Below are 17,938 nucleotides of genomic sequence, written 5' to 3' on the forward strand. Positions count from 1 at the left end.
GGTGTTGACTACAACGTCAAACCGCCTTAGGGACTCCGGCTCCGGATTTTCTGTCGGGGTTTACTCCCTTAGCCTTTCCCCTGAAGAGGTATGCCGCAAGGCAGCGGAGGTTTTTTGGAGTCAGAGTTTTCCTTCTCTGTTTACTCTGTAGTAATCTGGACTGAAGTGTATTGCTTAAGCTCAATTAAGCTTAATAGGTCTTCTCCCTCCGCTAGAAGGCCAAATCTTACTGCAAAGCAGTCCTTGGAGACCAGAACGCTCAGTGTTTACACATAAATAAGAAAAAAAAAGCTAGGTAAATGGCCAGCCCAATTCAAAAATCCAGACACTGGGCCAGTTTGCCACACGGGGCTGGATGCAGAATGTCAGAAAGAAGATTCCTCTAATGCTGGTGTCTCAAAACATGGCTACCCTGATCACCGGTAAGTGTGGCCCAGTTAGCATGCAATTTGGAGTTAAGGGAGGCAGGAAAGAGAGGGGACAAGAGATTTCCTGGCCACCTTCATCCACCTGCCCTACTTATCTCAAAGGACTGAGGTGGTAATCAAATTAAATAGTAAGGTGAAATCTCTTTGTAAAGTATAATATACTGGAAATATCATGTGTTATTATTTTTATCATTAGAAAGAGAGGGCATAACAGAGATTTTGCTAATGAACCACCACAATAAACCACTATAGCAGAAACAGGCCTTGAAACGTCTTTCAGCTTCTCACTTTTGGGAATGCCAATCTATTCTTGAGGCAGGAAAGTTAGAATAGGGAGCAAAGGCCTTAAGCTCTACCCTTCCCCTTTTCCATCCTGGTTGGAACATTGCAGATGTGACTTTTGCTGCCCACCTCTTTCCCTGCTTCCATCTCCCCAATTTTCTGCAGTTGAGACAAACAAAAACCAGTCTCAACCAGATTCAGCAGCTATATTGACCAAAAACTAACCAACAGGGCCATTACAATATTATTATAATAAATTTATATTTAGATTTTGGAACCACATCCCCCCTGCCCAACCAAATAAATCATCATGACAGTTCTGGGAGGACAAAAAAAAAATCACTATCTGGAAAGGAGGGACAAGAACAGCCCACTTCTGCAGTTACCCCGTCAGCATCAGAAGATGACCATCCTATCCCCCTCTTGCCTATGTTTAATGAAAACCTTCCACCCAGACTCCGTATGGGCATTTCATTCTCTGAGGTCGCTGCTCTTACTTTTTGAGTGCAGACTTCCATTTTAATAAACTTACAGTACTTTGCTGAATTTTTCCATCATTCTTGAAATTTTGTGTGGTAACAAGGACCTGGATCCTATTATTGGGTTGAGACCTCCCATGGGCTCCAGGTACCCTCTGGAATCACTCTTAGTGGTGAGCCTCTCAAAAACATTGGGTTTTCAATTCTATTGAACAAACTGGAAGTGGGGGGTGATTATTTGAAAGCCCAGTTCCACAAAGTGAAATTGATACTAATGTTAACTGTTGACATGCAAAATTAGAGTGCTGGGTCTAACTGCCTCTGGGTTTTGCCTGTTTGCAGTCGATGGGAGCCTGTTGTGATATACTGAAAAAGAAATTAAGTTATTGGTTCCTTAGGTACTTTACTCTGAGGAGCAATTCTAAGTTTCTATTCAAATCTAATATTTGAATACTCAACTCGCTCTCTCATTCTCTTGGATTTCTCTTTTCTCTGTAATCAAAAAGACTTCAGGAACCAGAACCAATCTAAATGTTAAGCAGCATAGAAATGGGTAAATATATTATGTTACATCCATACAATGGGACACTATAAAACAAGATGAGAGGTCCTCGTGATATAATGGTCTAAATGACAAAAAGTCTTAAAATGCAGTAGATAGGTTTTGATTGTATTTTAGTAAGACAAACAACACCCATAACTGTAAGGAAAAAAAGTTGAAAGTATATACATGTTAACAGTAGTTATTTATGTATATATTTATTTTCTTCTTTTCACTTTCTCCATATTCCATATTTTCTTTCTTTCTTTTTTTTTAATCCTCACCCAAGGACATGTTTATTGATTTTTAGAGAGAGGGAAAAGAGAGGGAGAGAGGAAGAGACACATCAATATAAGAGAGAAACAAAGATAAAGTTGCCTCTCTTATGTGCCCCAACCAGACACCAAACCCAAAACCCAGCCATGTTCCCTGACTGGGAATAGAACCTGCGACCTTTTCAGTACACAGGACAATGCTCCAACCAGGCAGCTTTGCTGAGGCTTCATGTAAGTTCTATGGAAGTTGGAAGATTCCTAACAAAACCAAAGCTTTTAGAAAGGAGGAAGGGGTCATTGATTCTGGGTGAGCAACAAAAGTGTTTACCACACTCCACTCAATCTGAACTGTTTAGATCTTTTGGTTGGTGCCAAACATTAAGTTTCTTCTACCCACTGGGCGAGAGTGCTATGAATTCAGAGCCAGGGATACATGCTCTAAAGATGGGGGAACATGACACTACTTCTTTTTACAGGAAATATTTACACATGTAATATAGCTTTATTATTAATGAGTCACATAACATAGAAGAATGTAGAACAAGGTATAAAGATGCCTGTACAGAAAGCTTTGCACTTGCCCCTCCAAATCTGCTCTCAGCCCTTCTCTGCCCTGATCTCTGCTCTGCACCTGCTGCTCTATATAAGCTATATCATTGGCTCCCCACCTCTGACTTCTGGTAGGGTTTCAGCCAGTGAGGAAACCTGGGAGGAAAAGGGAAGGAGGGAGGAAAATGAAGTCAGTTAGAGTATTTATTCCCCTGGTTTCTTCCCTGAGTGGTCATCATAGACTGTGCCCTTTGACCATGGCTTCTCTCAAAGCATCCTTTGTCCCATTACTCTCTCCTTCTGGGTTCTAGGAACTATTCTCAGCCTTTGTCCCCTTCATACCTAGGGATGATGACAGCCTTGCTGCTTCTAACCCAGGGCACTGCACCATCCCTTGGGGTTTCCATACAGTCTCCCCACAATTTGTTAATTATTAAACTCTTCGCAAGTTACTCTAATTTACGGACATTAAATTGAATTAATTTTCTGTTAGAAAACTAATATTGTCCTCATTCACACGGCCCGCTCCCACTCCCGACTGTTTTTCTTACATTTACACATTTATATATGTATGCTTACATGTAATATGTGTGTGTGTGCATGGATAGATGTATACATATATGTGTGTATACACATAAGATATGTATATATGTGTGTTTACATATGTAGTTGTTTTGTTTTTACTAAATTATCACCATGTTACACACATTGTTCTGTTCCTTGCCTTTCACTTCACAATCTGTTAGGAGATATTTCCATGTCAGTGCGTTCTGATCTAACTTACTCTTTTTAGTATCTCAGTAGTCTTACTTAATATGGATTACAGAAATTCATTATACCTCTTACCAATAAACATTTACCTTGTTCATAATTTTAATTAATATAAGTAATGTCACAAGTGTATATCCTTACATATATATCTTTCTGCATATGGGCAAGTCTTTCTTTAAGAAAGATTACTAGAAATGCAATTGTTGGGTAAAAGAGTATTGCATTTACATTTTTACTGAAAGTTCCAAATTGCCTTCCACAAGGGTGTCACCAGTTCTTTCTTCCACCAAAAGAGGAAGAAAGGGCTAATTTATTCATACTTGCTTAAATTGATATTATGCATCTTCTTCAGTTTGAGCGTTCTAATGAGAGAAAATATCTCGCTGATGTTTTTATGTGCATTTTCGTGATTACTATTGTGGTTGGGCATCTTTTCATATGTTTATTGGCCATTGGGTCTTTTCTTCTGGTAATTGCATTTTTTCTATTGTTTTTTCTTCTGGTCATTTGCATTTTTCCTATTTTTTGTCTTTTCTTTTTGATAAAGGAGCTCTTATATGTTCTGTACATTAATTTTTGCCTATTAAAAATGTTGCAAATATTTTTCCCAGTATTTATTTAATATTTTTTATGTTACTTTCTGTCCAACAGAAATTGCTAATTCTGTAAAGTTGAATCAATACTTTTTCTTTTTGTTCTCCCTAACAAAGGAGTATAAGAAAACCAAGTATTTAAATAGATTAATTAAAATATAACCCAATTGTGTATTTATTTTATTTTTTATATTAGCATAATGTAAAAATCAACTATTTGCCTTAATGTAGAGTTCTATAATTTTTTATTCTCATTCTATTACAATTGTTCCAATTTTCCCCCTTTGTCCTCCTGCGCTTCCACAGTTGATCAATTCCCACACTGTTGTCCATGTCCGTGTGTCATTTACGCATGCCCTTTGACTAGTTCCTTCCCCTTCTTTCCACTCTTACCCTCCTCTCCCCTCCCCTCTGGTTGCTGTCAGTCTGTTCCATATATTTGTGCTTCTGGTTCTATTTTGTTCATTAGTTTATTTTATTCATTAGATTCCTCTTATAGGTGAGCTCATATGGTATTTCGTTTCTGATTTTTAGATTTTTTAGATGTGTTCTATTTAATATCCAAGTATTTGTAGAATTTCCCTTTATGTTATTAGCTTCTAATTTTATTCCATTATGATCAGCAAACATATATTGTATGATGTTGAATATATTTAATTTGTTAGGACTATGCTCTATCTTGGTGAATGTGTTCTGTGTATACTTGAAAAGAATGAAAATGCTTAGTCTGTTGTTGTTGGGTAGGATATTCTATAAACATCAATTAAATCCAGTTGTTTATTTATGTTATTTAATATTACTATATCTTAATTGATTTTCTGTGTCTACTTGTTCCAGTGATTCTGTGTCTACTAGTTCTACAAAGGAGTATGGGAGTTTGCAAATATAATTGTGGACTTATTTTTTCTTTCAGTTCTGTCAATATTTATTTCATCCATTTGAAGCACTGATGCCAGGTGCACACATATTTAAGATTTTGGGGTCTTATTAAAACCACAATGAGATATCACCTCATATCAGTCAGAATAGCTATCATCAATAAATCAACAAACAAGGGCTGGCAAGAATGTGGAGAAAGGGGAATTCTTCTGTATTGTTGGTGGGAAAGCAGATTGATGCAGCCACTGTGGAAAGCCGTAAGGAGTTAACTCAAAAAGTCAAAAATGGAGCTGTCTTATAAACCAGCAATTCCACTTCTAGCAACACAGCCGAAAAAACCCAAAACACTAATCTGAAAGAATATAAACACCTCTGTGTTCATTGCAGTATTATTTACAATAGCCAAGATTTGGAAGCAGCTCAAGTGTCCATCAGTGGATAAGTAGATAAAACAACTAAGGGACATTTACACAATGGAATACTACTCAGTCATAAAAAAGAAGAAAATTTTACCCTACTGTGACAGCATGTATGGACCTGGAGAACATCATGCTAAGTGAAATAAGCCAGTCAGAGAAAGACTTGTCGGCAGCCGTCCGTCTCGAGAGACGATGGTGTAGCTTCTTAAGAGTCTATCTGCACCGCCGAGAATGGCTGTGCAGTCCGACTCGGGAGTGACACGGTATCTGTCTCCTCCCGTGTTGAATCGACATCTTACGATGACGCTGAAGTGTCCTCTCCAGTGAAGCTGAAGCTACAGAGCCTGGGCAGGGTGATATGGAGGGTCTGCTGTTGCCCATGCAGCAGATCCCCCCTCTCTTCGCAGCTGAAGGGTCCAAGGGAAAGACGGAGTCAATACAGCTTGGCTTCAGGTGCGCCGCAGGAGTTGCTGGTGTTGACTACAACGTCAAACCGCCTTAGGGACTCCGGCTCCGGATTTTCTGTCGGGGTTTACTCCCTTAGCCTTTCCCCTGAAGAGGTATGCCGCAAGGCAGCGGAGGTTTTTGGAGTCAGAGTTTTCCTTCTCTGATGTGCCCTGACTGGAAGATCGAACCAGCGACACTTAGCTCGCAGGCCGACGCTCAATCCACTGAGCCAAACCAGCCAGGGCTGAAAAGAAAAGTACATCTTTGTTTACTCATAAACATTAAGCCAGCTCCTAAAGTTTAACTTCTAGGTAAACAACACTCCCCCGGTTTTATGATGCACTACTACTAAACAAAATCTTCATTGGAATAACAAGTTCTTCTCTATGAAATTTCCCATGTAAGTGAAACTAAATTTCTCCCTAGAGACAGTTCCTTTCCCAGAATGGCCTAAGCTCCATAACCTACTGCCTAGAACACAAAGAGACTAATCAAACCTTATCAGCTTACAATACTCAAAATTTGACTTTCATGAGAAAAGTTCATAAATTTATATTTGCAAATGTAATTAATATCACTAAAATCAGAGGTTATGGCTTATGTTCACTAAAACTTAGATTACTTAACGGTCTTATTGAAACTATTTTCTTATAGGACATTTGCCATAAAACTATATATTCCAAGAAAGATATCTTCCAAAGAAGCAACATATTCCATTGTACAATTTTATGGGTTTTAAAAATGTTGTTGGTAGCAACTTGAAATGCTTTTGTCTAAAAAAAAATAGACAAATAGGTATTCAAAGATGATTCTGTGTGACAGAACTTCTCAGTAATTGAATAAATAAAAGATCAAACTATCTCATCAATAATTTCTAAACCGAAAGCAGGACCCAGAGATTGAACTCATGACCAAAGCATCACGACCTTCCTCTAAACAAACTTTGGACAAATCAAAAGAATTAGAAGCTACTGATTATACCACAAATTATTACTCTATTGACTTTGTCATTAAAAAAAATCAGCCACCATGGCCAGGTGGGCCCCCGTTGTACTAATGCAAAGTGGGAAGAACACGCCCTCCCATCACGGGAGGGAAGTTGTAACCTGCCATAGCATCACCTAGATTCAGCACAGGTAGGTTCCAGGTTTGAAATACAGTGCAGCTACAAGTGTGTCTAAACACAGGGATGATGCTAAGACTTGCAACAATAATGGCTGTGACGCAGCCAGAAATGCCCCCAGTGGTCTGACAGAAGGTGGAAAGAGACATGTCTCATGAGATACCTGTATTCTCCATGGTGGTGGCTGTTGCAAGTGTCGGAGATCTTGTACGCCAGGTGGACTGCAGGTGCACTGGTGGCAAGCGTGAACACTAGTGCCTGTGATCATGGGGAAGGTGTTATACTCTGCAATGAGGTTGTGGATGTTCCTCCTCCTGCAGCAGCCATGCTGTGGCCAGATGGATCCCCAGTTAAGAAAAGAGGTGGTGACTTTAGCCAAGGGAATGTTGCCACTGGGTGGTATGTGGTCAGAATTAGGAAGGGCAAGGACAGGGGGCAGTGGTTTTCCTATGGAGCAGGAGTGGTGTCCATAGGCTCCTCGGGGTCCATGGCAGGGATTTGGTGAACTGCCATGGATCTTACACTGCCACCTAGAGATGATACGACTGTGGTGGCATAGTACGGAGGAGTCGTGTCCATTTTGGTGTCATCATCCTGTAAAGCGGGCCGAGAGGTCAAACGTGTAGATGCTCTGGCAGTGATGGTAACAGGGGCCTGCCCCATTTGAGTGGCCAGGGGAAGGGTTCCTGCAGGCACCGAGGCAGGTGGAGGCAGAGAAGCAGCAGGCTGAGTGACCTGGGTCTTGTCCCCCGCAGTCTTTTTCCTTGGACCCTCAGATCTTTCCATGGTGTGCAGCTTTGGGTCCATGGCAAGGCAAGGAAGTTTAGCAGGCGGGGGCAGCTCACCTCGATCCCACCGCAGTGGTGGCAGTGGAAGCAAGAGCGGCCCAGACTGCTTTCTTTTGCGGGGCCTCCTGCTGGCAGAGGCCGGGGGAGAATTGCTGCTGGATTGCTTCTCCTTCCCTACACATACTGAATCTGGAGTGCTGGGCAGATGCCCACTGCTGTGGGGGCTGTCCCCATGATCCTGCCCTTTTTCCTCTACCTGGCTGGTCTTGTGTGCCGGGCCTTTTGGGGACTCTTCCCGGACCTTCCCCACCACCTCCTTTGGGAAAGGAAGTGGGACGATTATAGAGGGTCCCGGCTCCTCAGCCTTGACTGCCTGCTCAGGTGGTGAGCGCAGGCCAGAAGATCTGCGACCTGAATGACGAATAGGGCCCGGTCTCAAGCTTCCAGACCTCCCGGATGTACAAGCAGGAAGCACAGGCTTCTGCGGGGGGTCCTTCCATTTCACCAACCGGTGGACTTCCAGAGGGAAGCGCACAGTCTGTGCGAGAGGACACTGCCCTCTCGGGACAAGGCCGAAGGCCGATGGACCAGCAGCATGACAGAAATGAAATAGTGGGTGGAAATGGCTGACAGCAGGGTGGTCCCAGCCAGGTGGGCCATAATCACGGGTGACAGGGTGATGGCCACCAGGCAAGGGATGGTGGCCGCGGCGGAGGCGGCAGAAGAACAAGCGAATCCGAGAAAGGAAATTGCCCATGTAGGGGCAGTTGTGCGCCAAACGAACTCAAATAAGAGTGGAAACAGGGAGAGTCTCTCCTTTGCTTCCTCCTCCTCTGGGGTTCTAGCACGCACTGAACTGACTTCAGCCAGGACCTTCTGATGTCTCCATGGAAACATCAATGGACCTTGAGAGGTCACAGAGGAAGGGACGGGGCCTCCCTGAATGGCCAATCCCATCATGACCTCCTAGCACCTGGGACCTGCATCTCTGTGTAGCAAGTGTTTGGCACCTGCCTTGCCCTCCATGAGGCCTTTGTCCCATACCACTGAGGCCCCACCTGCCTGACATCACCGTGTCTGGCCACTGGCTCTGTGGGAGCTTTGGCGCCTGCCCCACTGTTGTCCCAGGGGCCAGGTCCTGCTCAAAGTCAGTACGGGAGCCACCCGGCTCCTTCCTGGACATGGCCCACCTCCTCAGGGGACCTTTTCAGCTTCTCTTGGAAGCCCGAGGCAGGTGCACTTTCTCCATGTCTGCCCTGGCCACCAGCCTCACCAGTCAGCTGTGAAACACTGTGAGGTGGAGTGGACACAAAGCCCTAACCAACAGGCTGCTGCACCTGGAGACATCCCAGAAAAGAGCTGGCAGCTAGCAGGGGTGTAAACCCAATGTGCTGAATTACTAATGAATAAAAAGGGAAGGAACTAATGGAAATCAAAGCATACCGAATTGCTCAGAAGGAACATACATATATATTAACTTTAGAATTTGTTAAACATGTGAAATGTTTAAAAATGACTATTAAGATGAAAACAGAAGCCTGGCTGGTGTGTTTCAGTGGAATGGGCGCCACCCTGCGAAGCAAAAGGTCACCGGTTCAATTCCCAGTCCGGACACATGCCTGCGTTACAGGACAGGTCCCCGTTTGGGGGCATGCGAGAGGTAAAATCGGTCAAGGTATCTCTTACACACTAATGTTTCTCTCCATCTTTTTCTCCCTCCTTTTCCCTCTCTCTAAAAGGAAATAAATAAAATCTTTAAAAAAAGAAAACAATAGAATTAGCTATAACTTCCAAGTCAGTAGAGAAAACACAAAGTAAAAATATTTCAATCATTCCCAAATAAGTCACTCTAATATTAGAAAAGAAGAAAAAGCAGGGTAAATTGAAAGCGAAAAGTAACTATTAGGAAAAAGTACAACTCCATGAGAAATATAAGTAATTGATCAGTTCAAGGCAGATATTTTCAGATTGTGTTAAAATATCCTAGCTGTATTGTTTAAAGAGACTTGTAACACTTAAGAACCCAGAAATATGTTTAAAAATCAGTTTGTTAAACATAGGTATAGCTATATTATTATCAAACAAAATATACTTAAAGGTTTAAAAAAAGAGAAAGACATTGCTAAAGCGGAGCCTGTAACATAATTTAATACTCTCATTCCCTAAGAATACATAACACGATAATTCTAAATTACTTTGTGCCTAAAAACAAGCCAAAATGGACATAAAGAAAAAGGGAAATAATTACAAAAGAAATTGACAAAGTGAGTCAAGGCAATTGAATGTACTTGGATGCAGAATATATTAAAACAACTTTTTTAGGAACTGAGAAATAAGTAGGCAAAACAAGTATGTGAGCTTATAATAGATAAAAGCATTGAAAATTGGAGAACAGCATTGAAAAATTGGAGAATAGACACGTTTCAGGAACAAAGGGGACATTTATGATAACTGACCACATATTAGGCCATAATTAAGCCTTAATAATGGAAAGACTCCCAAATCAGCAAGTATGAGTTTGCCAGTCACCCCAAGTTTGTTTTTCAATCATGGTTTCCTTGAAAGCATTAACATAACTCGCAAACACAAGATGAAGGTGGGAGAAAAAAGAGTTCAGAGGGACATATGCAGTACCATACCATTCACACAAAAGACTCACAAAGTCAAAGATTGGCATTAGAAATTTCGAAATTCAAGAGATGCTAACTCTTACATTCAGTGCATGAGGAATAAAAGAAGACCAGGAACACTCAGATTTATTGTGCTATTTAATTTCTTAAAGCTAGTACTTCCACAAGGATTCAGAATATCATCTTTAGACCTTCTTACATGCCTGGAAATTTTATAATAAAAAAATAAACTAACAAATAAACAAATGCTCTGTACATCTCTTATTGGGAAAGAATAAAGATAACATATTGCTTGTAAAAGGGATATATTGTTTCGATCCCTCGAAAACAAAAAGGAAACAATGGAAGCTAATTTTATGTTGGAGGATATAAATTTCAAAAGGTGAACCAAAACAATGTAAAACAAAATGAGCAAAATACAGCAGTTGCAGAGTATTATGTCCTTCAAAGAAATAGCAGAAACCTTCCATTATATGTTTTCCAAGACTGTATTATGCCACCTGTTAATGGCAATTTTGGGTGAAAGATCAGGAAACATTTCACATTGTATCACACCTTGGAGAGACACAAGGCACATTACTACATGAAATGGTTCTGCGAAACCAGCTGTGAAATAAATGTTTACTTTCATTTAATTTCAAGTTTCCCAAACTCGTTTGATCATAGACCCTTCTAAGAAATGACTACTAGCATACTTCCAGGAGATTAATGCATCATTGAACAGAATTCAGGAAATATCCCCACAAAATTTTATTTCCTAGAGTCATAACTAAGTGAGGAGTAGTTTACTTTAGCTATTTCTAGTTCATGTATATGAAAAGTAACGTGTACTCAATAATTCTTCAGGTAAAAACACCCAAATAATATTTTTCCTCCCTATGCTTGTCTATTGTCATTTTTGTTGCTAAAATTAAAAGAGAGAGTGTTCTAAATACATAACAAGACGTGTTAACCATCAGGCCATTATTAACTATTTACTATCAGATATTTTTTATTCAAAATATTTTTATTCCATTTTACTTTTCACTAACTGCAGAAGCAAACCATAGAACACTAATCAAATCCAAAACAAAAAGATATAGAGTAAACCTATTTGAAATTCAGCTATAACCAATATTATGGTCATAAAGGTCAGATAGACCTCATTAGATAGACTTTTTCTTAATATACATTTTCCAAAGGCCTTTGCTCAAGTGAAACATCCCCTCCCTCTTAGTAATCACCTGATTTCTATTCTTGAGATAATTTCTTCTTCTCTGAAAGCCAGTTTCTGTGATTCAACATCTTAGATTCAATTAATTTAAGTTCATCATGTAAGTCGAGTGAGCTTTATATCAAAGCAGAGTCCAAGGAAAACATCTTAAGTCAGGCTTCCAGCATTAAGGTTACAATCCTCCCACAACCAAAAGAGCAACTCAGATCTCCTTGGTCAGTACTTTAGTCCTTTGGTTGACTGCCATCAGAGAAAGACTAATACCATATGATTTCACTCATATGTGGAATCAAATGAACAAACAAAACCAGCAAACAAAATAGAGACAGATTCATGGATAGAGAGCAGGCTGACAGCTCTGGGTGGGGAAGGGTTAGAGGGTGGAGAGAATGAGCAAAAAAAAAAAAAATTACTCATGGACATGGACAACAGTGTGATGACTGGGATGGGGGAGGGGTGGGTGGAGATGAAAAGGGTTATAAGGGGGATAAATGGTAATGGAAAAAGTACAATAAAAATAAAAATTAAAAAAAGATTGTTTAGTCTTATTGACCATTTTTTCATTATATCATGTCCTTTATTTCTGGTATATTTATTTGTATAATATTAATATAATAATAAGCCCTGGCTGGTTTAGCTCAGTGGATTGAGCGTCGGCCTGCGAGCTAAGTGTCGCTGGTTCGATCTTCCAGTCAGGGTACATCAGAGAAGGAAAACTCTGACTCCAAAAAACCTCCGCTGCCTTGCGGCATACCTCTTCAGGGGAAAGGCTAAGGGAGTAAACCCCGACAGAAAATCCGGAGCCGGAGTCCCTAAGGCGGTTTGACGTTGTAGTCAACACCGGCAACTCCTGCGGCGCACCTGAAGCCAAGCTGTATTGACTCCGTCTTTCCCTTGGACCCTTCAGCTGCGAAGAGAGGGGGGGTCTGCTGCATGGGCAACAGCAGACCCTCCATATTACCCTGCCCAGGCTCTGTAGCTTCAGCGTCATCGCAAGATGTCGATTCAACACGGGAGGAGACAGATACTACCGTGTCACTCTCGAGTTGGACTGCACAGCCATTCTCGGCGGTGCAGATAGACTCTTAAGAAGCTACACCATCGTCTCTCGAGACGGACGGCTGCCGACGACGAATATAATAATACTAGTTTTCTTTTAATTAGTGCTTGCATGATACATATTTTTATTCTTTTACCATCTATTATTATATCTACTTATGTTATTCAAAATGTGTTTCTTATCCACTATATCATTATAACCAAAATATGTTTCTTATAGACAGCATATCATTGGGTCTCATTTAAAATTTTTCATTCTTACAATCTCTTTTTTAATTGATATATTTTTAGCATTCACATTCTATGTAATTATTTATGTCTTTCTATTAAGATCTAGCATTTTATTATTTGTTTTTTTGTTTCCTCCATTTTTTATTCATTTGTTTCTCCTCTCCCACTTTCCTTTGAGTTATTTTAACATTTTAATTTTTCTATTGTACTTTAAATACATTTCTTGAATAGTTTTTTCAGTGGTTAAACTTAACTTTTCACACTTTATTTAGAGTCAGTATTTTACCACTTCAAATGAAATTTAAGAACCTAACCACAATGTAGGTCTCTCCCTCCCTTTAGGTTGTAGTTTGTATCAGATTTTATATCTACATATATTGAAAATGACATCTTCCTTATCAACTTTATAGTCAGCTTGTCAATGTCCTTAAAAATTCATCTGGGGTTTAATTTAAATTACAATAAAATTATAAATATTTTCGGGAGCATTGCCATGACATATGAAAGATTCTGAGTAAATATTTGTTGAATGAATGAACAATGTGAATTACTGAGGGTTCCCATAGAGGAACATGGGATACCTTTCATTTACTTACATATTTTAAGTTCCTTTTAAAAAAATACCTTATTTTTTATATTAGAATAGTTAATCTGCACATGAGTGATTAAGTTGGCCCAACTATAACACTCTGACTCTCTTGGTTATACTGATTTGTCCAGGGATGGACAACTGATTCGAGTTATAACAACCATAACCCTTACCAGAATATTTAAATTCAGAACAGGGAGAAACAGTTGTAGTTTCTCTGACATGGTGGATGGAATGAAATGTGGAAACTTGCCACTAAGGGTAGTCATGGCACTGCTCCATGTAAGGAAAGCCTGCCAAACGTAGGAGGAGAGGGATTTATTTCTTTCCTTGTTCCAGTTATTCCAGGAGCCCAGCTGAACTTGTGTTATTTCTGCAATTGAGAAATGGAGCCCAGCTTGTTCAAGCTGAGTTTCTGTTACTTAAAATTGATAGAGTCCTAACTATCATAAATATCACAATGATTCAGAGTATTATCACAAAGACGGCAAGTAAATATTACTAAAGAAACTACCTTCATCAATAGATAATGATTATTACTATTTAAATATCAATCAAATATTGATATATAAATGGTAGCTGTGAAAGTAATTAAGAATACTTGAGAACTATTTTTAAAAGTGATTTAAACATTTTTCTTGTAATCTCGCCCAACTTAATGAGCATTGTAAAAGATAGTTAATGCAAATCAATCAAAGATAAACTTATGGCTAGCCCCTGTTAAATTATCTAAAATTATGAATTAATTAAATATTAAAGTGCTAATTTTTTCAAGTGATAGAATAAGGTACCATAATTAGAAACCTTTTATATTCTAAAAATATTTTTTAAATTTTATATAGATATCGATAGTAATAGACAGGACTGTCAGATGACTTACTAGTGACATAATTATTCCACCAATGTCATTACTCATAACAAAATGCTAAGTAAACCTTCAGCAGTTAACGTCCTAAAATGACAAGGAAATGCCTACTGAATTACCTATAATGATATGTGGCAGCTCTTTGGCCCCTTCTGCTCCGCCTAGCTGGAACTTATTATTTCCTCCTAGTCTCTGCCTTGTCCTATACTCACAGTCACTCAGACTCTGAAGCCAACCTTATCCATGCTCAGTTTGAGATTTAACAAGCCCCTCACCAGAAGCATTAAGGTTCATGGCTAAGTCAGGTTTAAGGCTATTCTCACTCTTATCTTGTTCATTAAGACACACTTAAGGCCCTAACTTCTAAGGGCCCCTGACCAAGTTTCACAGGAATTTGTAGAGCCTTGACCCTGAACCCTGGTGCTTGTGTCCAGACTCCATTTCTTGTGCTTGCACCTACATGCCAGTTGGTCCACTGCTCTTTACCAACCACCAGACTTCCTTGTTTTTGTGCTCACCTCACCAGTCAGTACATCCTTCTGATGCCAGTACCTGTGTCCTGTACATTCACCTTCTTTCTTCTTTTGGGACCTCCCAGATCCTTTGTCTCATTTACTCTGACAGGACCTACTAGACCCCAGAATCAAGCCCTCCATCAGCTGCTCATTATGCTATCACCTCAGCTCTAGTACCAGCATACCCTTAAAACCTGTTCTTCATTGACAATGTAAATCTTCTCTTAATCATTGGGCAGAATTGTTTCTATACCTGTTCCTATACCACTTTCTATGAGCCTCTATTATAAGATGTAACAAATGCATTATAATTGTTTACCCAGCTGCACTTTGAAGACAAGCACAGCATTCAATTCAACCTTACATTCCAAGTGCATATGCAGTCTTCTAAACCTTCACAGGTAATAAGTGTGTATAATAGTAAAATTGAGGTGTAATAATACCTTAAAATTTTTCTGTTATACAGAATGTTACTGTCTCCCATTACTCAGAATTGTTGATCACTTTTGCAATTGGTCATTCTCTCCCTCTGCTAAGCACCATGGTACACAGGAAAGAGAACACCACTATTTCACTTTATCCAAATCTGTCTTAAATATCCATAATGACTTCAAAATTGTTCAGGCCACAACAACAGGGAATTAAAAGCCAATATTGCATTCTCCCAACCTATTTCAGTGCATGTCTTTGCTCTTTTGCTGTAGCACATTCAGCAATTTTAACAATTAATTCTGGCATATAGGGTATCAGAGTGATGATGATAAAAGTAATAATACTAAAGTAATAATACTAAAGCCTCAACAGCCATTCAAAATTATAGGAATGTATGGTATAAAAGTTAAGACCACAGAATCTAGGGTCACACCTGTGGTTATATCCTGAACCTGACTGTGTAATATCAAGCTAATATTGATTTAACCTCTGCAAGGCTCAAACTTGTCCTTTTCCAATTGGGACATGATTAAATGAGGTGATATATTTAACATGTAAAGTATAGTGCCAGACCAAGCACAAAGAAAGTACTTATTTTAGAAAGCTAAAAAAGGTAATTCTCTCGTTATTAACTGTCATAAGCCCTGTGTGCTCCTCCAATGACATGCACATAAGAGGTGTTGTATAAGTGCCTGCTCTTTGCCCAATAGCAGGAATGCTCTCGAGTAGTAAAAGTAGCCACTCTTAAAAAATGTCAATCTGAGTAGCTTGAAGGATTTTTTTTTCTGTTTCTACTATTTATTATTCTACCACCATAAGATTAACTTGTATGGTACTCTTTAAGAATCTGAAAGAGATCCTTGCAAGTCTGCCTAATAGGTACTCATTAATTCAGCCTAGCTCAACGAGCTGTAAATGAAACTGACAAATGATATTATCCTGCTTGCTATATTCTTTCCTTATCCAGCAGAGGATAGTTTGAGGATCTCAAAATTTCTGACACTGTGCAGAGAGCCAAAAGGTCATGGATAATTAATATGTAATTGTGCTGAATCCATTTCTCTTTCATCTTCAATATGTAGTAAAATCTACTGGAATATGTGTCCAGAAACCTGGATTCAGTAGACTTGATGTCCCTTAAAAGGCAACAGATTTAATTATCACATACCTGTACCCTCCCTTTCCTGGTCTGCATGTGGAAATAAAGAAGTGGATCCAGAGAGGAGAGCTAGCTTTCTGTGCCCTAAAGAGGGATGAAGTTTCTGGACATGAAACAGTGGATAGAGAAGTTCCTCTCCAGAGGTTTGTGCTCTTGAGGATGAAGAACAAGAATAACTATTTTAGTTGATACCAAGGGGATGAAATCTGTGCTGGGTTTCTATAGAATCAGAATCTGTAGGTGACCATGAGACTAGTTTGGAGGACCTAGAGCCAACCTCACACTTACTTTCAAATGTCAGGTCCTCAAATCACACATTCAACATTTATTCTAGGCTCTACCTAACATCTCTTTGCAGTCCTCTTTTAAACACAAATGCTTCTGGGAGAGACAAAACATTGTGGCAATATTGCTATGCATTAGCAAGAATGGGTTTGTCAATATCCCTCTAAGCATCACCATCATGTCATCCTCATTATCACAGACATCATTTATAAAGTGCTGATTTTATCCCAGGCATGCCATATCTGGATCAGAAATGGTGAATACACAGAGACTCAAACATAATTTCAAAATCATTCATAGCAGTTATAGATAAAATTCTCCACACCAAGTAAATTGTTTTCCTCTCAATTTATAAAGTGTAGAGCAGCATAAAATAATTTACATTTGGGCTTGAAATACACTTTGTGTTTTGTTTAAATGTAAATGTGGGAATTCTTGGAATTCAGGAATACTTCTTTCACAGTTTCAATGTTTGTGCCTGCCCCGCTCCCTTAAAATATATATGTTGAAATCCTAATGCCAAATGTGATGGTATTAGGAGGTGGAGCTTTTGGGAAGTTCTTAGGTCATGAGGGTGGAGCTCACATGAATGGGATTAGTGCCCTTTATAAAAGAGACTTCATGGAATTCCCTTCTAGCCTCCTTGTATGAGGATACAGAGAGAAGTTGGCAGTTTGCAACTTAATAGAGGACCCTCACCCCAACCATGCTGGCAGCCTGATCTTGGTCTCTCAGCTTCCAGAACTGTGAGAAATAAATATTTATTGTTTATAGACCACCCAATATGTAGTATTTTGTTATAGCAGCCCCAAAGGACAAAGACAACTTCTAAGCAAACAACAACATTTCACTATATGAAAGTGTCTATCAGGAGAGCAGGGGAGACTGTTTGTGTTCTAAACAATTTTCTTGATGCCAACTGGCTCACCATTCCCCCTGGACAGGGCAAAGTACACAGCCTTTTAGACTGGCAAAACCTCCACTCAGGCTTGGTTGTCCATGTTGTACTTTTCTGAATGCCTGACTGAGTGAGGCCAAGCTTGGAGGAGAGAGAAAAGAGGGCACTCGCACTTTCCCAGGGAAAGCAGGTATTGTGAATAGATAATTAAGCCATCTTTATCTGTCTGTCTATCCACCCTATTGTTGGGGAGGAAGAAATTTTATTCTACCCTACTAGGTTCTTCTGGCTGGTCTAATAATAAAATGACATAAAGCATATAAATAGAAGAAAATAAAATTTTAATATTTGCTCATGGGAGAATTCACAGAAGCATAAGAATTCCAAAGACAGAAAAAATGACGTATATAGGTAATTCTGGACTAAGGAGAAGGAAAACAATATTTAGTAAAGAAACATTTACTGGGCCATCTAGAGACAGTAGATCA

The sequence above is a fragment of the Furipterus horrens genome, unplaced genomic scaffold (genome assembly GCF_987537825.1).
Source record: "Furipterus horrens unplaced genomic scaffold, mFurHor1.1.pri manual_scaffold_6, whole genome shotgun sequence".
In the NCBI taxonomy this organism is placed as follows: domain Eukaryota; kingdom Metazoa; phylum Chordata; class Mammalia; order Chiroptera; family Furipteridae; genus Furipterus; species Furipterus horrens.